At 43.5% G+C, this 23,144-nt stretch overlaps 1 protein-coding gene across 4 annotated transcripts in view; it reads left to right on the top strand.

The window, feature by feature from the left end:
* The window catches only part of ENTPD4 (ectonucleoside triphosphate diphosphohydrolase 4), a 51,734-nt gene that overhangs the window by 10,666 nt on the left and 17,924 nt on the right, over positions 1 to 23,144 (top strand). For 3 of the 4 annotated variants that reach the window (XM_037886206.2, XM_037886205.2, XM_037886204.2), the window contains 2 exons: positions 47 to 130; positions 9,003 to 9,137. The gene's annotated coding sequence lies outside the window, so the exon portion shown is untranslated. The remainder of the gene's footprint in view (positions 1 to 46; positions 131 to 9,002; positions 9,138 to 23,144) is intronic. The other variant, XM_037886207.2, reaches the window with a different exon arrangement.

The following is a 23,144-nucleotide window of genomic DNA, read 5'->3' as shown; positions in this document are numbered from 1 at the left end:
CACTTTCACCTAATAAAGGTTCATACCCTCTTTGTTCGAACTGCAGGTCTGGACCAAACCCCTAACATGAAGCTCATCAGAAGCCATTAAGCATCACCTGGTTTACACTGCACAAAGGTTGCAAATTCAGGTTGGTTTCTACACCTAAATCCTCCCTATGCTCCCTTTAAAGTGGGCTCAAGTTTCACTGTGAGATACTTTTGACAAGGCTGTGTTAGGCTTTCAGTTTGTAATGGAACACAAAGCTAGCTGTGATTCACCCAGTTGGAAGCTGAGCTGGGAACATTTTACCTGCCTCGGCTAAGGACTAGTTATTATCTGTCCTATAGGCCTCCTCTTCTAATGGGGTCACTTGGGGCCACAGCCTCAAAGACACTTAGGTGCCTAACTCCCAAGGGATTCAGACACCTAAATACCTTTGAGGATCTGGGCCTAAGAGACTTCAATGGGAACTGGACAGCTTTCCAAGAAGTGCTTCTCTCTTCATGTAAATTAAAAAAACATTGGAGGCAGCTGAACATTTCTAGGGTCATATGGAGCAGCGTTCATAAGGTACAACCCCAGCGCCTCTGAATTCTCTGGTACTTCATCTATCAGGAAACAAGGAAAGATACCAGCCAGTTATTTATTCTCTTGGTGCAAAGAATCTCCCACTCCCAAGTAATACAAACTCGTAAGACTTGGTGCTAGCAAGTGCAACTCCACTGAGATCAATGAACTTGCATTTGCTACCAGCCAAGTCTGACGTACACTGTAGACTCTCTTTCTCCTTCTCCCCCACGTCTCTAGGTTCTTGTTAAATCCTGCTCCTTCTTCTACATTACATCCCTTCTGTCTCTGCCATGACTACTATGGTTTCCTCTTCTCTGAGCCCCCTGCATCTCCCCTTCCCAAAATGCTCCATCTGTGTTCATGGCCCTTCCTACCTCAGCTCTCCTCTTTGAATCCCTTCTCTGGCTTCCTCTTTTTTCAACACTGAACTTAATACCCCCATCTTCACCATCAAGGTCCTGCACAACCATTGTACTGCTCCATTGCTGGTCTGTTCTCTGCTGTACTAGAGTAAGTGGCCTCCCTTAGTAGGAATTGGGCACAGGAACTGGATTGCTTAACCCTACATTGCCCCCATATGAATTGAAGGGGACACACAGGGCAGTGATACACCCAACTCTTTTTGAAAGTCTTTGGGGCATTACCTTTGATTCAAAGCAAAGTTCTTCTCATGCAGCATCTGACATAGTTGGCAAGGTAAATAACAAACAGGCAATTACAGAAGAAGAAAGACTCTAGGGCCAGATCTGGCGCGCCTTACTTATGCAATCACTCCTTGCTCAAGCTACCAGTTCCCCTTGATTTTCATGAGTCTGCTCCCAGGAGCAAGGCATACTCATTTGGATAAATCTTGCAAGATCAGGCCTTAGGCCAGGGCCACCTGAGACAAATTTAGCTGTGACGGCTGGTTAACTGGAGAGGAAAAATCAGCAGAGGAGAAAAGTTCACTTGTGCAGTCTGTGCCCTATTTCGGTTTCATAATGTTGGCAAATGCCATAAAAACGAACAAAGCCATCTTCTGTTTCTTCAGCCCGGCTTAATCCACTAACTCAAATAGCAGCGTAAGACACCTTTGTGTTTGTAACCCTTTTCTAAAGTGCTTCCTGTGTTCCACAGCTTAGATTCATAACAGAAAAACAGCAATGCAAAACATTCGTTCTCTACAAAGACATAATTGCTGCAGAGAAAAATAGAGTTTTGTCAATCATGTGATTCCCACGTCATGATCCAGATTCTGAACTCAGTTACTATAAATCTGGAGTAACTTTGTTGGCTTGATTGACCGCTGCATTACTCCAGATTTATACCACAATAATAGATTTACAGCCTATGCATGTATAAAAAGTTTATCACCTAGGTAACAGTTTTCATAGTGGTAGCCGTGTTAGTCTGTATCAGCAAAAATAACGAGGAGTCTTTGTGGCACCTTAGAGACTAACAAATGTATTTGGGCATAAGTTCTCGTGCCAGCAGTGCCCCTCTGCCATGTACACTGGCCAAACCGGAAAGTCTCTAGGCAAAAGAATAAATGGACACAAATCTGACATCAGGAATTATAACGTTCAAAAACCAGTAGGAGAACACTTCAATCTCTTTGGTCACTCAGTAACAGACCTAGAAGTGGCAATTCTTCAACAAAAAAACTTCAAAAACCAACTCCAACATGAAGCTGCAGAACTGGAATTAATTTGCAAACTGGATACCATCAGATTAGGCCTGAATAGAGACTGGGAGTGGTTGGATCAGTACAAAACCTAAACTTAATTTCCCCAATACTAATTTCTCCCTACTCTTACTCACACCTTCTTGTCAACTGTCTGTAATGGGCCACTCTCTTACCACTTCAAAAGTTATTTTTCCTCCCTTGGTATCCTGCTATTAATTGATTTATCTCGCTAGACTGACCTCACACTTGGTAAAGCAACCCCCCATCGTTTCATGTATTTACACCTGCTCCTGTATTTCACGCCATGCATCTGATGAAGTGGGTTCTAACCCACGAAAGCTTATGCCCAAATAAATGTGTTCGTCTCTAAGGTGCCACAAGGACTCCTCGTTATTATCACCTAGGTAGTAGGGATATTACAGTGTAATAGATGTACACCAGAGTGCCATGCCTTTGAAATCAATGGAGTTACACCAGCATAAAACTGAAGTAACTCAGAGGGAATCAAGCCTTCTTGACTTCTGTAGAGATACTCCACATTTATACTAATGTAACTAAAATCAGAATATGGCCCCACCATGAGTAGAAACCAAAGAGAGAATCTACACAGTGCAGCTCCATTAAAGCTATGCAGCTAGATTCTGTACCCATTTATACTCATGTAGCCCCAATGACTTCACATATGTAAGTGAGGCTAAAAATTGACTAATGGGCATTGTTCCTGAAGTCCCACTGCACATCATCTGAATTAATTTGTCATCATTTAGCAAGGTGGATTAATATAACACAGAGAGGTTATATAGAACTGGGTAATTATGGTCACTTTTCTATTTCTCCCTTAACCAAATCTCTTCATCACCTTGCCTTTCTGCTTTGAAGCCCTCAGGAAACATTGGGGAAGATGCAGCTGTCTGAAGTGGTACCAGTGATTCCAAGGCATATTGCCAGGACAGGGAATGCATCTAGAAGGAGTGACTTCTCTGGAATAAATTTGCATTTTTTTGGTTTCTTTCTGCCGCGGTCCTCAATTTAGTTCTGTTTACAAGTGTCAGCAGACTTAAATTCGTAGAAATCAATGGGCTGGAATGGAGGAAAGAAAAGAATGATCCTGTGTTTTAGGCATCGTATTAATATTCAGAAAATCTGGGTTCAAATCTGGGACTGCCACAGACTTGCTGTGTGCCCTTGGGCAGGTCACTTCATTTCTGTGTGCCTCAGTTCCCCACCTGTAAAAATGCGGGTAATAAACCAGACCTTCTTCACAAGGGGTCCAGTCATTAGTGAGTAGCAGGTGCTTGTATTATCATTACAGTAATCAGGACCATGCAAGTATCTTAATTCATAGAACACCTACAACCCAACAGGTTTGGAAGAGTCATAACGGCCCCTTCTGGCTTTACAATCTACATGAAGCAAAGAATGCCAGGCTGCAGGGACAAGTTAGTCTGTGGAGGTGCCCATCTGGTTTTGGAACCAGAGCACAAGGGAGATGAAGAAAAATGTATAAAAATGCAGGAAGAGAGGATAAAACCAATGCCCCGCCTCCACTGCTGTGCACTGTCCTCTCTATGCTGCCTCCTCCCCCTCTAACTCCAGTCTGACTCAAGTGACTGGTCCATGGTGACTTCAGACTGATCAGAAAGGGCACCCGCACACACAGCTCTGTGTTTCCAGTCCTCAGCTTGTATCTCCCTGCTGCTGTTCAGGCAGCAACCAGATATTCAGGTGGGTGCTGGCAGGACAGTGGATGAGCCACAGTTATGTTACAAAGAGATAGGAGCCCACCCCTTTTTAATACACCTTGTCTCTCCCATCAGCCTCCTCAAGGGACAATATTAACAAGGTTGTTTTGTAGATGCAGCTTCTGCTTTAAAATAGAAAGTGGGGGGCTGTTCTGTTCAACGTGGGCTGCGCTGAACAGGGGCCCGGGATCCAGATGCATGGCACAGATTAAGTGAATGCCTAAGACCTGATTCTCCTCACCTTTATTGTGGTAGAAATCAGCAGTAACTACATTGGAAAACCAGACCCCCAAGACCCAGATCCTCAAAGGTATTTAAGTGCCTGACTCCCACTGAAGGCAATGGAGTGCCGAACTCAGTCCAAGTCTTTCTTCTTCTCTTTCCTTACTTTTCTTCTTTCATATGGAACTAGCAACATTTACAAGTTAATAGAAAGGTCTGAAACCCATTCGAGAGCTTCAGGAGATGCAGAGTGCACCTTTGCTAGACCTCCTGGTGATGGAAAGATGGGACACTTGTTCACAATGTGTTCAGTGGCTTGGAGGTCTCCCCATTCACACTGTGGCGAATCCTTGGTTCTCCATTCATGCATCAGGTGCATGCATCTTCCATGTAGCATCCTAATACAGTTGATGGTCATCCACTGTCTTCAGTGAAGCAAGAAACCAGGGGGTTCAACGTGAGATCATCTACGAGGTGCTTGCTGTTTACATCAGACCCGGCCCATTGCATTCACCAGGTGTCTTCTGGGTTGAAGCTGGATGAAAAAAGAGCTTCTCTGGCCAACGAGAATGGTCAGTGGGGCTTAAGATGAGTGCAAGGCAAGTGAACAAGGTTGTCATGGAGCGAAAGCTTTTGGTTAGCAAGAGTTTTCTTGTACTCGTGCAACGTAGCCATCTCCTTATGCTGGCGGGGTGCCATGAGGTCCACTCCTTTTCTGCAATAGGGGCTGATCCAAAGCCTGTTGAAGTCACTGACAGCAAGCCCTATTATTATTGTTATTTATTTGTACTACTTTAGCACCTAGGAGCCTTAGTCATGGGCCAAGATGCTATCGTGCTAGCCCCAAGGTAGGGGAGTGCATTTGGGGCAGTCACAGTTATTGTAATATCACGAGCAGCCTCCATGTGTGCAGGTCCTTTACTCCTTGTCTTTTCTACAAAGGGTCTGATCCTGCAGTCCTCATTCAGGCAGTAAGGACAAGAAGTTTGGACCCTTAGGGCCAAATTCCACTCTTGGTTACACCGGTGAAAATTTAGAGTAACTCCATTTCCTTTTGTTAGACAGGCAGAACTGAGAACAGAATTTGGTACCCACGGTCAGATCCTCAGTTGGTGTATATCAGCATTACTGCTTTGACTTCAATCGAGTGATGTTAATTTACACCAGCTGAGGATCTGAGCTGGGAGCTCAGCTGATCCCATTTCTGCCAGAGGTGGTTTTACTAGGGTGATCAGATGTCCCGATTTTATAGGGACAGTCCCGATTTTGGGGTCTTTTTCTTATAATGGCTCCTATTACCCCCCACCCCCGTCCCGATTTTTCACATTTCCTGTCTGGTCACTCTAGGTTTTACTACCACAAGCAGCATTTTGCAGCTTGAAAATGGAAATAGGATTTTTCTCAGCACTTCTCCAAAATTATCCTCTCCAGGAATGATAACCTGGACAAATTCTTTTTTCTCTTCAAGCTAGATCATACCATAGGCTGTAAATATCACCTACATCACCTCTCTGCTTATCCATTTTCCTCTTTTCTAACCTCTTTCTGGGCCTGCTACTCTGGTGCTCTGCATCTTGTGCAGTATTTTACCCCAGTGCAAAAGGAGCACCACATGTTCGTATATCAAAATGGCTTGGCTTTACACCCAGTTTGCATTGACATAAATGACGGCACAAAGTGTAGGCAATGGAGAATCAGGCCTTTATATTCTACTTCAACTCAGCCTCTGCTCCTCTCCGTTCTCTTTCACGTTTTTCTACTATTGCTCTTCCTTAACCTTCAGGTGTCCACTTTAGTAACCCACCCCATAGAAGTAATGAGCAGAGTCAATAATGTGACAAATAATCACCTGGCCGGTTGCATCAATGTCTGTTTATCTTTCTCTTACGTACATGGCATATTATTCCTGTTTGCTATGATGAGAGGCTGGGAACAATGCCTTACAACTTTGTCTTATGCAGTGTACTTTGTAGCCATGTCGGTCCCAGGATATTAGACCTGAGATGGGTAAGGTCTTAAACAGGGGTCAGAAAGGAAAAATAAGTGATGGTGTTTCTCCCAAGCTCCGCCCATAACCCAAATTCCTCCAAGTCATGCTGCCAAAATGAGACGCTACTCAGCAGATGGTGCAGATCTTCAGAATAGGATGGCCATTCTCCTTTTTTGGATGCTATGATCAGGAATTTAAAATTTGCATTTAAATTGTCATCAGTAGGATTCAGACTTAAAAAGCCTTGGAATAAATGTGACATATAAATATAATGGATTTGTAACTGTAAACTTTAGCAGACTTGTGGTTCATGCACTAGACTGGGACTTAGGAGATCTGAGAGCTCTGCCACAGGCTCCCTGTGTGACCTCAGGCAAGCCACTTCATCTTGCGATCCAGTTCCCCATCTATGAAACGGTGACAATAATACTCCTCTTCTCCCACCTTTCATCTGTTTTGTCTATTTAGATTGCAAGCTCTTCAGGGCCGGGACCATATCTGAGTATGTGTTTGTGCAGCACCTAGCACGATGGGGCCCTAATCTCTGTTGGACCCCCTTGGTGCGACTGTCATATAAATAATAATTGAAAATATGCCAACAAATAAAGACTACATGCCCCTTAACACCAGAGACTGTATCTCCTGCTGTGCCTGGAAAGCATTTAGCACATTTGGAGAACCCCCATAATAATAATTTATCTGTGCCTCTTACCCACTAGTGCTTCAGGCTGTCTGCAGACTCAGGCAGATATGGCTGCACCAGTTACACTCAGGCCAGGTTTTAAAAGTTTTCTCCACAACTGTAAGGGCAGGGGACCTTATTTTATTAAATGAAAGTTTAGACTCCAGAGCAGCTACTACAGCTGCTTACCAAGCTGCAACAAACAGGCCCAATTCGAACCCTGGCCAAGATTTGCTGACAAAGTAAAAGCTTCACTTTGGTTTTCCAACAAACGGGCCCAAAGGAGGGTTTTTATCTTTGGCTGGTTTGATGGTGACTCTGTTTTTTCCCCACACAGCCTTAGCTGTTGTTAACACACACTCTCGCTACTCCTCTAGTCTCTGTACGGAAAGTGAGCGTCAAGGGAATGAGCTCCTGTAAGCTTTTCCCCAGAGAGTTAGTGGTTCTGGTAACTGCCTTCCTGTCAGGTTCAGTTAGGAGTCAGCAGCAAAGCAGACATGAGTGGAGGGCTGCTCGATGTGTGGCCTCTGGGATTGTTGGTGACCCTCAAATTGCTTCCTTCATGTGGCATCTGCCAGCCACGCATACTTCAGCCCCCAGTCCCATCCCCACTGCCAGTCACACATTGTAGCCGCCAGTCACACCCCCACTGCAGCCAGCTGCCAGTTTCACACAAACCTATGCACCTCTGCCTCATCTCTGTTCAGTCTGCAAAAGGCAAATAACCTTTCCCCCTTTTGCCATATACACTACAGAGATGGGCCTGAACCAGGAATCCAGGCCAGCACTTCCTCTTCCTTCCTATAGAATTTAATAGGGATGGAACCAACGTGTTTCTACAGTAATTACTCTGAAAAACCTATAGAATTTAAATAGAGAATGAGATTCTTTGAATAGGTTGTTTTAACCATTCTATAGAATTTTACAGCAGGAATATTCTATAGGATGGCTGAGAAAACCTACAGAAAGGAGCTCATTTTCAATTCAGTTCCACAGGACTTTTCTGCAGAGAGATAAACTTTCCCAAAGTTCAGATTGTTCCTGAACTTCACATTTCAGACCCATCCTATAACAGGCCCCGGCTGGAATTATGAATCCTAGGAATACCTATTTTCAGCCAATTTGCATGTGGATCTGGGTCCCAATTTTGTGGACTGTGTCCCTGCTCTGAGATATACAGAAGCCTTGTCTCTGTGCAGTTTGTCAAAGGCAACTGGATTTGCTGTGTGAAAAAAAAAAAAAGAAGAAGGGGAGAACAACAAACAAAAGGGACCAGAGCTCACCTTAGTAAAAGAGTCTTGGCAGAAGAGATCACTGAATGCTGGTCTACACTCAGTATTAGCTGGCATAGCTAGCTACACTGGTGGAAACCTCTTGTGTAGGCATGATTTCCACCAGTGCAGCGGTACGTGCAACAAGGTTCACATCACACATCACACTGCAGTGATACAAACTGATGCAGCTACACTAGTGGCTAAAATTCCTGTACGGACACGAGCTAAGTGCAATATTGTCGGAGGGGAAATAAGGTTTATGTTAGTTATAGTGGCACAGGTAACCGCTGTATCTATAGCCGTCTATATCTAAAATAGCTGTTCGACATCATTATCAGATGACTGAATGGAAACATGGTCCTTATGCTTTCAAGAGGATCACATGCTGATCATGCCTTTTAAGATTCTGAGATGCAGCCCACCTAAAAGTTTGCTCACATCTGTTGAACCAGTGAGCCATCACAGCAGAAAGCAACCGCTGCTGCGCTCAAGGTTTCATAGAGTCATAGAATATCAGGGTTGGAAGGAACCTCAGGAGGTCATCTAGTCCAACCCCTTTATTTTTTCAAAGCAGGACCAATCCCCAATTTTTGCCCCAGATCCCTAAATGGCCCCCTCAAGGACTGAACTCACAACCCTGGGTTTAGCAGGCCAATGCTCAAACCACTGAGCTATCCCTCGTGTCTCTCATGTTCTGGAAAAGCAAGGACAAGTGTACTAGCTCCAGTCTCCTATGAAGTTCTTTCAGTGTCCTGCCAGCATTTCTGATCCAAAAATACCCACTTGCTTACTGAGCTGCTAAGATCTCTGCTCACCGTATTTGCCTTGGATGAATTCCACCCGTTAGCCCGTGATTCTTTATCTGTGCCAACAGGAGGCTCTGAGGGCTGGTTCCAGGCCCACCCTTCTGCTGAAGATAAGAAAACAACTGGCCTCCTTCATAACAGTCCTAACAGAGAGACAAGAAATGAAGAGGCTACGGAGATGAGCTCATCTCTCAGCCCTTGAGGTGACTATTAACAATGGGACTCTTTCCATTGACTTCACTGGGCTTTGGATCCAGCCCAACCGTAAGGCCTGAGGTGCACCGGCAGAGACAGTACAGGGTGGGACAAAAGTTGGTTCTGGCACTGCCTGTCCTGCACCCGTGCTGGGTACTAAACCAAAAGAGTCTGCAGTCTGGTTGTCCCTGTGCAGTAATTCTTTCTGTCCTAGAAATCCCCATAGCTGTGGGTTAATGCAGACTGCGTGGCTGCAGTTCCATGCAAAGGTCCAATAGCTTTAGGAAAAAATGGCTTCCACTGAAAAAGAAACTTCCATAAACCCCTCAATGCCAACTAGCCAGGGGTGACAAGAATACCCTGATCCTGGTATGTCCAATCTGGTTCATCAAAGAATATCGTGTGAGGTCTTAAATGAAAACGAGGGTCACACGTATATCATGGTGCAATGTATGTACAGATACTATGTAAGGAGTTATGTATGCATACTGCAAATATGTTCCTAAAGTCAGAACTGAGAATCACGTTTTCTGCCAGACAAAAGGTATTCGTCTCTCTCCCCATCGGCATGTAAATTAAGGTGAGTGACGCGCCCATAAAGACACACTCACTCAGGTAGGGCTCTGCAGTGTGGCTACTCATGCCCCAGCTAGGCCAACCTGAGCACTCAGACCCAGTGCTGATTACCCAAGTTAACTCTGCAGTGAAGACATAGCTCCTAAGGTAAAGTGGTTCTACCAGCTGCCTCTGGTTGCAGCCGTGGTAACAGCACACTTGGCATTTCTGAAGGATATTACATTCGAAAGTAATTACTAAACACAAGTTACTTAACCAACGAAGAGGCATCCTTAGCCACTAGCAAGAAACGAAAGGAGTTTCTGTGGCTGCCAATTGGTGCATGTCTGTGTAAGACGGGGAGATAGGTGAAGGTGCTGCTGAGAAAAGGTGTGTGCATTAGCTAGTGGAGATAAGGCACTTTAGTTTTACTGCAAGGTAAACTAAAGGAGTACTTGTGGCACCTTAGAGACTAACCAATTTATCTGAGCATAAGCTTTCTAGGCGAGGTCACCCCAGGCAGGAGGTATGGTGCCGGCCTTGCCTAGTTTCCCTCATGATAAATCTAACATGACTTCTCACCAGTGTGTTGTTACTGCAGGATAGCTAATGTGTGTTAGTTACATCGTAGAAAAACACCCCTTTTCTCAGCAGAGAAAACACAGCCAAAGTGTGTATAAGAGAGAGACAGAGAGTGTGTGAGTTAGTATAAGAGAGAGAGAGAGAAAGACTGTGTGTGTGTATATGTGAGAGAGTAACAGCGAAAGTTAAAAAGAGAGGAAGCATGTAAGAAAACCTGCAGCCTTCAGTACTTTACCTCCATTATCTTTGCAACTCTATCGTGACTTAGAACAATTCCACTTTAACAATGTGCCCAAATCAGAGCCCCAGCTGGTTTTCATAAGGGGCCCAGACACACCATCCCATTCCTGCGTGTTTCATACCAGGCTTGATCCTTTTAAACTGAGCTTTTCAGATGTTTGATGTGGCCAAGATTTTCCAAAGGGACGAGTGGTTTGGGGCGCCCAACTTAAGGCACCTTGAAGGGGCCTGATTTTCCAAAGCATGTGGGTGCTCAGCATGGTCTGAAACTGGGCACCTCAAAATGTGGGTATCCAAAATGTTTAGTCACTTTTGAAAATCTTGCCCTGTGGTGATAACTGCTAAATAAGTAGGTGATGATAGATTAGATGGGAAACACCTGATGAATCTAAGAAACTGCCAATAGTACTGAGCTATCACAGTTTCATTTCACTTCACATTGACACTGTTCTATCATCCCTATTGAACACTGTTCGGAGAACCCAACTATTGCCCTGATTCTGCGATCTGATCTGATGACTACAATGGAGTTCTGTGCAGGCAGAGGGGACAATGGCAGAATACGGACCTACGGAGGAGTACCTGTTGACAGGTCACTTACGTCAGCTGTTCGTGGCAACAGCTCCAAAATCTGATTTCCTGTGGCCCGTTTCAATTCCAGGCAATAGAATGAGCCTAGCAATGGGCACAGTAATGACCTGCAATAGAAGAAGAAATGAAGGGAATTAGGTTAGTGCCAAACATATGTATACGCTGCAGTAAAACAAAGCTGGGCAGTGTGAGAAAGGATAAAAAGCTTTCAGAAGAAGCGCTTGTTAGAGCTGGCTGGCAAGACAAGCTAGTTCTGTGGTGAGCATCAAGTCTACTCATGTGAATAGTAGTTGCTTTAATACAGGTTTCAGAGTAGAATAAAGATTGGTATTATTGCTAAATACAGGCCTTGTGTCCCCACTACCTTTTGCCGTCATTTACTCATGTTCAAACTGGGTACAAAACGCTAGTGCTGGAATAATCGATTACACAAGGTGCAGAGCAATAGAGAGGCAAATCGAGTGAGTGTAAAATGTTACCATTATGATATGCAAGTGGAGAATCTGGCCCTCTCACTTTTTCAACAGAAATCACTTTGGCAATGGAATATCCCAAGAGAGAGCCAGATCCTGGTGTGAAATGGCATGATCTCTATTGACTTCAGTGGAGTTATGCTGATTTACAACAGGTGACTAGCTGGACCTGGGTTTTATTTCTGGCTCTGCCACTGACCTTGAACATGTCACCGCCAAGCTCTGTGCCTCAGTTTTCCCATCTGTACAATGGAGATAAGGACACATATCCACCTTTGTAATGTACTTTGAGATCAATGGATGAAAAGCTGCTTTTGAAAGGATAAGTAGCTGTAGTGATGCAGTCCTCCAAGAAAAACTTAATCCTCGGTGAAGTTACCATATTACCCACTATATAACTTGCTCCCTTTCTGTGTGAAATTTGTTTTGGAAGCACTTCCAGTTTGAACCACTGGAGATTTATATAACATTCTCCAAAGGGTGATGTCAGGACAGGTCTAATGTATGCACATTAGCTTACATGCCCACAGTTCATTCCACCCCAGGCCACTGTGATATAAGCATGTTGTTCATTCATGAAGATAAATTCCTTCCTGACCCACAGAGACAAGATGGGTGAGGTAATATATTTTATTAGACCAACTTCTGTTGGTAAGAGAGACAAGCTTTCGAGCTTATAGGGAGCTCTTCTTCAGGTCTAGGAAACTAACTCAGAGTGTCACTGCTCAAGACAAGGTGGAACAGATTGTTTAGCATACGGAGTTAATACATATTTCAAGGGACCATTCAAGGTACACAGCCTCAATACAATATATTTCTTGTGAGCTGTACACAGAGTGGAAGTTTGTTAGGAGGCTCAGTTTGGGCACCATCAGAGCTAACTACTACACCAAAATGATTCTGTGGACTAGTACATGCAGGTCCATGACCTTCCCAAATCAGATAATGAGAACAGAAACATAGTGTCCATATTACAATGACTGAGCAAGTTTTATTAGGCATTTTAATGCCCAGGCAAGTCAGTTAATTCATAATTGGTTTGAACTGGCAGCCTCACAAGCTCTAGCATTCTCTGCCTGCAGCTGAGTGCCATTCAAAATTCTTGCCTGACTTTAAAAACTTTAAAAGGAATCAAAGGAATAGTTTCCAGTCTGATCTTAGCTCCTAACAGCCCCCACTGATCATTCTAATTTAGGAACAAAGGTACAAGGGAGCTGGCTTTTAGGTTCCTGGGTTAGTGGTTCTGTGGTCGAAACAACAGACTGGACTTCTACATAGAGTGCTTCCGCCGACATGCACGGGCTGAAATTGTGGAAAAGCAGCACCACTGGCCCCATAACCTCAGCCGTGCAGAACACAATGCCATCCACAGCCTCAGAAACAACTCTGACATCATAATCAAAAAGGCTGATAAAGGAGGTGCTGTCGTCATCATGAATAGGTCGGAATATGAACAAGAGGCTGCTCGGCAGCTCTCCAACACCACTTTCTACAAGCCATTACCCTCTGATCCCACTGAGGGTTACCAAAAGAAACTACAGCATTTGCTCAAGAAACTCCCTGAAAAAGCACAAGAACAAATCCGCACAGACGCACCCCTGGAACCCCGACCTGGGGTATTCTATCTGCTACCCAAGATCCATAAACCTGGAAATCCAGGACGCCCCATCATCTCAGGCATTGGCACCCTGACAGCAGGATTGTCTGGCTATGTAGACTCCCTCCTCAGGCCCTACGCTACCAGCACTCCCAGCTATCTTCGAGACACCACTGACTTCCTGAGGAAACTACAATCCATCGGTGATCTTCCTGAAAACACCATCCTGGCCACTATGGATGTAGAAGCCCTCTACACCAACATTCCACACAAAGATGGACTACAAGCCGTCAGAAACACTATCCCCGATAATGTCACAGCAAACCTGGTGGCTGAACTTTGTGACTTTGTCCTCACCCAGAACTATTTCACGTTTGGGGAGAATGTATACCTTCAAATCAGCGGCACTGCTATGGGTACCTGCATGGCCCCACAGTATGCCAACATTTTTATGGCTTACTTAGAACAACGCTTCCTCAGCTCTCGTCCCCTAACGCCCCTACTCTACTTGCGCTACACTGATGACATCTTCATCATCTGGACCCATGGACAAGAAGCCCATGAGGAATTCCATCATGATTTCAACAATTTCCATCCCACCATCAACCTCAGCCTGGACCAGTCCACAAAAGAGATCCACTTCCTGGACACTACGGTGCTAATAAGCGACGGTCACATAAACACCACCCAACACCGGAAACCTACTGACCGCTATTCCTACCTACATGCCTCCAGCTTTCACCCAGACCACACCACACGATCCATCGTCTACAGCCAAGCTCTACGATACAACCGCATTTGCTCCAACCCCTCAGACAGAGACAAACACCTACAAGATCTCTATCAAGCATTCTTACAACTACAATACCCACCTGCTGAAGTGAAGAAACAGATTGACAGAGGCAGAAGAGTACCCAGAAGTCACCTACTACAGGACAGGCCCAACAAAGAAAATAACAGAACGCCACTAGCCATCACCTTCAGCCCCCAACTAAAACCTCTCCAACGCATCATCAAGGATCTACAACCTATCCTGAAGGACGACCCATCACTCTCACAGATCTTGGGAGACAGGCCAGTCCTTGCTTACAGACAGCCCCCCAACCTGAAGCAAATACTCACCAGCAACCACACACCAAACCACAGAACCACTAACCCAGGAACCTATCCTTTCAACAAAGCCCATTGCCAACTGTGTCCACATATCTATTCAGGGGACACCATCGTAGGGCCTAATCACATCAGCCACACTATCAGAGGCTCATTCACCCGCACATCTACCAATGTGATCTATGCCATCATGTGCCAGCAATGCCCCTCTGCCATGTACATTGGTGAAACTGGACAGTCTCTACGTAAAAGAATAAATGGACACAAATCAGATGTCAAGAATTATAACATTCATAAACCAGTCGGAGAGCACTTCAATCTCTCTGGTCACTCGATCTCTGACCTCAAAGTCGCAATATTACTACAAAAAGGCTTCAAAAACAGACTCCAACGAGAGAATGCTGAATTGGAATTAATTTGCAAACTGGATACAATTAACTCAGGCTTGAATAGAGACTGGGAGTGGATGAGTCATTACACAAAGTAAAACTATTTCCCCATGTTTATTCCCCCCGCCCCCCCCCCCCCCCCCCCCGTTCCGAAGAGGTTCTTGTTAACTGCTGGAAATGGCCCACCTTGATTATCACTACAAAAGGTTTTCTTTGCCCCCCCCCCACCCCCCGGCTCTCCTGCTGATAATAGCTCATCTTAAGTGATCACTCTCCTTACAGTGTGTATGATAACACCTATTTTTTCATGTTCTGTGTGTATATAAATCTCCTCACTGTATTTTCCACTGAATGCATCCGATGAAGTGAGCTGTAGCTCACAAAAGCTTATGCTCAGATAAATTGATTAGTCTCTAAGGTGCCACAAGTACTCCTTTTCTTTTAGTCCAGGAATGAAAACACACACATCTTTTCCCCAAACCTACAATACAGTGAAAGACACAAATCCTGAAACAACAGTGAATTGAAAAGGAAACAAATCACAGTAACGAAATGAAGTTGTACTTTGTACGGAGGGAGAGTCAGTATGGACGGAAAGGCTAAGGAATGAATGAGTAGGTATACGATAAGATCAATGCAGAAAGTTTGGTATTAGACCCAGTTAATCAAGAGCTCTGGGGTGGGTTTGTGTTTTACTTTCAGGTTTTTTTGGTTCACATATCGCCTATTGTCATAAAGAGTTGACAACAAATGAGCTTCCTTATAATAAACAAAATGGAACCAAAATAAAATTAAATTGTTTAAAGAGTAAAAGTCAGGGGGAAAAACAAATCTGTAACTGAAAGAAAATAATTGTCAAATATTTAGATGAAAAGCCTTAATGTATGCCTGTAAAGGTTACTGGTCTCATTTTAAATAGCATAGCAGATGAGGACCAATGACAGATCATTATTATTAATAATTATCTGTATTATGTTAACAGGTAGCACTTTCTTTCAAATGCTACCTGTTAACATAATACAGATAATTATTAATGTTGGATGGCTCAGGAAAATGAAAATGGATTTTTACCAAATTTTCCTCCCACAAAATATACATTTTCAGGTTGAAAAAAGGAATGCTAATTTGTAGGATTAATTATTATATACTAATTAGTATTGTTATCATTATTCCTAATAATAATATGTCTTTACTGATTTAAAAACAAAGATACAAACTTAAGCATTAAATAGCAACTACGTGACAAGAAAATCCTCCCACCGCTCTACACCTCCTTACCAATCTCATCTTCCTTTCACTATCACATCTGTGATCATGAGAAATTCAACACAGATCAATGTACCTATCTCAAGGAAAAACCAATGGTTCTTCTCATAGCTCTGGACAGGATATATTTCCCAGCAGCGATTAATGCAGCCACTTTAAAGCTTCTCTGCCACTTAGTGGTTACAAAAAGCATTACTTTCTTTCTCTGCACTGTGCTGAGATCGGCTCTGTTTGCATACAGAGTTTGTACAGGGATGATGGTAATCTCAGTTCTAGTCAGGAGCAGAGCTGTGTCACTCTTTCCAAGAAATATTTAATGTAAGAAGTGCCCCCACATAATTCTGACAAAATGCTGATGCCCCGATGGCTCTTTGAAGGGAATAAATCCCCATCTGTCGAAATATTTACCCCCGGGTTAAACTAAAAATGTCTAAATCCAGTTGACAACATTCCATTTCACAGTGCAGATACTTGGGACAGATGTTCACATTTGAATGGAAAAGAGAAGCTTAGCCTGTGGCTTCTATTCCTGGATGAAACTGACTCTGTGAGCGGTGGCAAGTCACTCCAGCTCTCAGAGCCTTAGTTTTCCCCTTGCAAGTGGAGATAACAACACCTGCCTATGTCACAAGTAGGTCATGTAGGCCAAAATTCTCAACGTTGAGCACCTACATCCATATTAAGGCGATGGACAGGGACCCAGGCCACCTGGGTTCTATTCCTGGTTCTGCCATTGATCTTCTGTGTGATGTTGGACAAGTCACTTCACTCCTCTGTGTCCTCTCTCAACCTTTGTCTGTCTTGCCTATTTAGTTTGCAAATTCTTTGGAGCAGGCACTGTCTTTTACTATGTGTCTGTGCAGCAGCTAGCACAATGACTCCCCAAGCTTGGGTAGGACCTCTAGGCACTGCAAATAATAAATAATAATAATAATAATTAATAATTAATCCAAGTGGTCTCATTTTATTTACAGACAAGCTGGGCATCTGCAGCTCTCATTCCAGTCACCCAGGGCCAAATTCTGTTTCCACTTACACTGATGTAAATTCCCAATGGCATCAGGAAGTTACACCCAATTTACATGAGAGAAAGAGCAGGGTTTGGCCTTTACTGTGTAACACGAGATGGGCCACAACTGAAAGATTTTGTTCACAATCCCCTGAACTGCGGTCTGGAGAAAAAAATGAATCCTAGATCCAAACTAGGTCAGGTTTTGATTTTGTGAAACTGAAAGCTGATGGCTGACGGCTTGCAAAACTAATTGTTTCTTATTGAGAAGAAAGAAAACCGGGACCCGTCACCCGAAGTCCTCCCCTACTCTGGCAGTCGTGATAAATTGGAACCTAGACCCCTTTTGGTTTCAAACATGGGGTTTGCAAAATTAAAACATGATTGATGAGGTTTTGCACAACCAAAACTCAGACTCCTGGGCCCATCCCTGAATTTAGTCTGTTTATTTCGAACTGCACAGTAACAAACAGAGAAGGGTTGAGGGCAGAATTAGACTACTGAAATGGTTTAAAGGGGCAAGTGAACTTGGACATTTCCTCTCTACCTTTGTTCCAGCAAATATCATCAGAAAGTCGCGAGTGTCTGTTTTGTAGCTCCTGTGTTAGCAGGTTAATTCATCATGGCATAACACAAGGGGCTGGAATGAAACACAAATTCTTAGCAGACAGACAAGGCCCCTGGGAGAGCTGGGAATAGGACCACCTATACTACCAGAGATCACTAACAGTAACACTTTAGCTAGGTAAACATTCCTGCTGAATCATGTGTCTTTCCTACCAGCATGGATCAGAGAAGAGAAAACCTTATGAGGCTGTTACCTAGTTAGCCCCAGACCTTGTTTTCCTATCTGCACAGCAAGGGTTAGGAATAGAATTCACCTTTCTTAGTGTAAATCAAGATTTGGTTAGGGAGGATGGGGCTAGGGAACTTGTCACTGAGGCGAGGGTTGGGAGAGGACAAGAAGATAGCCCCTTCCCCAAGTTTATCTGCCACGGTTGGGAATTAGACTAGGCCAGAAGACAATGGAGGACATGTGTGCGCTCATGGAGAGGAGGCTGCTGGTGTAACATCCTGGTAAAGTTTGTGTCACCCTCCCTTCTAGTGGCTCTTCCACTAGGGGATAATAGTTTACTACTACTACTACCACCACCAAGTGGTACTCCTTTAGCTCAGATGGCAGTGTTCAGTGCTGTAGTGCGGAAGCTCCTCAGTGCAAACCCTGCTGCTCGACCATATGGAGGGTCACTGTGTGGCCCATGTGCAAACCCAGCCCTGACTGTGGTTTGACTCTTTCACATAAACAAGGCTGGTGGTAGAGGAGAAAATGGCAAAACAGCTAAGAAAAAGAAACATGGAGTGATGCTGAGGTTGTGACACAGCCACATATACGGTGGTTCCTTCCTTAATGTGTCCTAAACTCAGGGCCTCATGTTACCACCATTGCTGAATACATACAAGCTCTTAAGAATATTGTGGGTGCTGAATCTGCATTGAAAAGACATTTTCCAGGTGACTGATTGGAAGGAATTTCAGAATCTAATTTTAACAAAGCAGTTCATACGTGCTAAATCCTTGCTGTGAGGTATCACCTTACAAAACCATCTATCAGCTCACCGTTGCTTGGCACCCAGTGCTGAATACATACTTGCAACACGTTAATGGGCAACATTGCCTTATGTATGAAGGATGCAGAGCCCAGCAGCAGCACAGGAGCATGTGGCTCTGTCCCACTTCAAGCAGCAGATTTGAGGGAGATGAGCTTCAGCCTTTGGAAAGTTCTTTGCAACCACATGGCTTCATACAGGTTATCCCTTCTCTCATACAGAGCCTTGGCTAAAGAGCTGCTGTTGCTCCATAGCAAATGGCCTAGCTACACCATGATTTTACAGGTGGCTATTTAGAAACAAGAGGAGGTGTTCAACCTCCAGGTCTTTGGTTCAATTCCAGACTCTGCCAGTAGCATCCTAAAATTGTTAGCATCTGATGGTTGTTCAGTGGTCTGTCTGAATTGGTGGGTCTCATTCTAGTACACACTGGGAAGGTCTCTCTCTCTCTCTCTCTAAGTATATTTACATAGTCCTTCTTGTGGGCAGTCATACCAGAGATACCAAGGATAGCAGGCCATGAAGAAAGTCTTTTCTTTTTATCAATAAAAGATACGTAGTGTGAGCATTTTATGCCCTGTTTTGAATGAGATACATTATGATCTTTACCGCCTGCTATAAACTGTATCTAAGTGGCATCTTTATTATTGTTCTTTATTGGTATTACAATAGCACCTAGAGATCTCAGCCCAGAGCAAGGCGTATGTGTGCTGCACAGACACACAATCCCTGCCCTGAACAGCATAAATCTAAATACACAAGATGGACAAAGGGCTGGAGGGGAAACAGAGGCACAGATGGTGAAATCACTTCCCCAAGGTTACACGATGAGTTTTATGGCAGAGATGAAAATAAAACTATCTTCTCCTAGTCCAGTGCCCTATCCACTAGATAACGCCGTCTCTCTGGTTTTATATATCAATTTTTCGTACCCATCTTCACCAGCCAGCATTGCCTTTCAGTCTGCAGGTGACCCTGTTGGAGAAGACTGTGCACATTGGTAAGGCAGCATGAATTTGTGAATAGGAAACGAACTGTAAGATGTGGGATACTGTGCCTTTAAGAAATAAATAATGGCCTCCAACGCTGAGCAAGGAGAAGTGAGAAATCTTCATATTAATTGACCAAGTGCCGGAGGAAATTTGCCAAAGTGTCTCTGACAGGGCAAAAGTGTGCAGGATGTCATGTTTAGAGACACCACAGAAAAAACAGAGGGAGGTCACTGTGTCAATCTCTTGCCCAGCAAAGATGGAAAAGCAGCTGAGTATACAACCCCGCCCCAGGCAGTCATGCAAATGGGTAAGAATGGAAACAGTGTTTGACTGAAAACATGATACGCGCACATGTCAAGGAAACTTTCACTGCCCCGAAACTGTCAGCACTGGCATGTTTTATGTTGATTATAAATTTAAAACATATTTAGCAGATTAATAATGCCTTTCTATAGTGCCTTCCACCTGAGGATCTCAAAGAACATTAATTAAACCTCACAAATTCCTTCAGACGTAAGCAAGGGATATTTAGGGATCCACCATTGAAATGTAGCCACCTCTGGAATAGAACATGATGGCTGTTTAACACAGTACAGTAGCACTCTACACAATATGTTAGTGCAAGAAGTGAAGAAGCCCTTATCGATCTGAAATTGTAGAGTGAATTTAGGTTGGCATTTGTCTCGGATTAAATTGCAAACTCTTCAGAGCAGAGACTGTCTTTCGTGTTCTGTTTGTATAGTGCCTAGCACAGTAGTGTCCTAAACTATGATTTGGGCCTCTAGGCATTCCTACAATAGCATAAATAAAATAATAATAATAATTAGTAGCAGGGTTAATATTCAAACAGATACCGAAAGTGCACTGGGACCTTGAATGACCACAACCTGGCTGGATTTTGGTTTCCAATTTAAATGGGTTTCTACCAGCGTGCAGGAGGATGAAATTGGGCTGATGCCCCAGCCCATTATAGAACCATCTGGATAGATGTAGTGTAGATGCCAGTGCACTGTCTACACTAGAGCTTCTACTGCTGATACCACTGGAAGATATAAAAAGAAATCTAGTGTAGATCCATCTTTTGTGAAAGATTCAATTCCACATGTCCTCCAATGAGGGCTGAAAAAGCTCCTACTGCAGTTCTCTGATCTTCCAATGAGTCCTTCAGCAGAAACAGGGAAGATGAGACTTGATATTCCTGCTATTTAAAGTAAAAAAAATGAACCAACTAAACCCATAAATCAACTTGTTTCAACTCGTTTAAATAAAGTTCAAGCTAAAATGGTTCCCAGTCCTGGGTGGCCAGTTTTGTACACAGGACCAAATAATGGCCCCAATCCCATCAACATTTATACAAGTGAATTTAATTAGCAGAGAACCGAAATATTTTTGCATGATATATAACCACTGAGTCAGATTACTCATATACTTAAAATTAAGCCTGGGGGTGCCTGTCAGATTGGGACCCAGATGAGAACAGTGTTTAAATAATTTTATAAACTAGGCAGAACTATTGTTGACATGTATAATCCCTACCGGGATTTATATTTTATATTGTAAATGTTCACATTACCCAAAGCCATGTTTCCCACAAAGATTGACCTCAAGTCACTTCTTATCAAAATAAGACAAACAGCATCTCCACTTAGACACATTTTAAATGTTATGCAAAAATCTTTTAGCTCTCTTCTAATTAGCAGGCTCCCCAACCTAAATTACTGGCTGGAAGAGCAATTGGCATTACCAGTAAATAGATGTGAAGAAAAACAGACACACGTTATCAGATACATTCCAGTCTGGGGTGTGAACTTTATGCTATTATCAACTCAGACATAGGTGATGAGTCCAGTGTTAATGGAAAGACTTACTAAAAAGCCTGTTGATCCAGGTAGAGTGGCTGAATCATAGAAGCGTAGGACTGGAAGGGACCTCAAGAGGTCATCTAGTCCAGTCCCTTGCACTCACGGCAGGAGTATGTAATAAGTAGACCATTCCTGACAATAAGATTAAGGAGACACTACAGTGGCAATTTTCAGAGAAGCAGCCGTGTTAGTCTGTATCCGCAAAAAGAACAGGAGTACTTGTGGCACCTTAGAGACTAACAAATTTATTTGAGCATATGCTTTCGTGAGCTACAGCTCACTTCATCGGATGCATTCAGTGGAAAATACAGTGGGGAGATTTTATATACACAGAGAACATGAAACAATGGGTGTTGCCATACAGACTGTAACGAGAGTGATCAGGTAAGGTGAGCTATTACCAGCAGGAGAGAAAAAAAACAAACACCTTTTGTAGTGATAATCAAGGTGGGCCATTTCCAGCAGTTGACAAAAACGTGTGAGGAACAGCGGGGGTGGGGGTGGGGGGAGGGGGGGATAAACATGGGGAAATAGTTTTACTTTGTATAATGACACATCCACTCCCAGTCTTTATTCAAGCCTAATGTAATGGTGTTCAGTTTGCAAATTAATTCCAATTCAGCAGTCTCTCATTGGAGTCTGTTTTTGAAGTTTTTTTGTTGAAGAATTGCAACTTTTAGGTCTGTAATCGAGTGTCCAGAGAGATTGAAGTCTTTCAGTGTTCTGTTTCTTGGTTCCATTTTAATGATCTGTTAGACTGTGGAATACAATTGAGCTGCATGTGAAATTGTTTAATGTTTATATCCAAGGATGGATTTGCAGATAAAGACCAATACCAAGTGCTCATAAAGACTAAGCGATAAAACTTCTTAAAGTGCATTTGTGAGGACAATGCCTTTGTTAAGATCGCACGTGGATTTGTGACGGAAAGATGCTCCAGTCTGTTAGTCAACATGCAGAAATAAAACAATCTATAGGCAAAGCATTCCAAAGTTGAGCTGAATCCTGCAAATACCTCTCCACAAAAACAACTCCCATGTGGAAGTGTTTGTAGGATCAGGCCCAAAGCAGGCAGGATGAAATCCTGGCCCCACTAATGTCAACAGCAAAACTCTCATTGACTTCAAAGAGGGCAGGATTTTACCTGCAGTGTTCTTCGAAGTGCACAGTGCCCTCAGTGTGCACAGCTGCAGGATCAGGCCTTCAGTGTGCAATGTTTTTATAAGTGCAGTGCCACCAGCCTGCAACATTTGAGGAGTCTCGTGTGATATTTGATGTTTTTTCTTAAAGTCCCAGTTCCTGGACTAGAGTGATTATGTGAGAATCTCAGGTTTCGTTTAAAAACACCATTAGATGTCTAGGCCCTGGGGCTGTACAGAAAAGCTTGAAAATGTGATCCAAGTACCAGAATCCAAAAGGTAAATAAAAAGAAGCCCAGTTTTAAAAAATCTTATGATTTTAAAACCAATCCCGTGATTTTTTTGGGTCCCGAGACTGATGATTTTTAAACATGTGGGGTTACCAGTACTGTATGCGTGCAGTGCCCTAGGTGTGAAGTTACAGGACTGATTCCTAAGCGTCTAGAGTGTTTGTAAGTAGTGCCAAAGATTTCAGATATAAATACAGCAGTGGTCTGTTAATGCACATAGAGCTGGAAGAACCTTTAGTATCTGTGCCGCAAAACTGCATTTAAAAAGGGGCGGGGTTAATTGTTAATTTCAATTCTGATGGAAATCTGCAAT

The sequence above is a fragment of the Chelonia mydas genome, chromosome 26, assembly GCF_015237465.2.
Source record: "Chelonia mydas isolate rCheMyd1 chromosome 26, rCheMyd1.pri.v2, whole genome shotgun sequence".
Taxonomy (NCBI): Eukaryota; Metazoa; Chordata; order Testudines; family Cheloniidae; genus Chelonia; species Chelonia mydas.
This window is presented reverse-complemented; position numbering and strand designations above follow the sequence as displayed.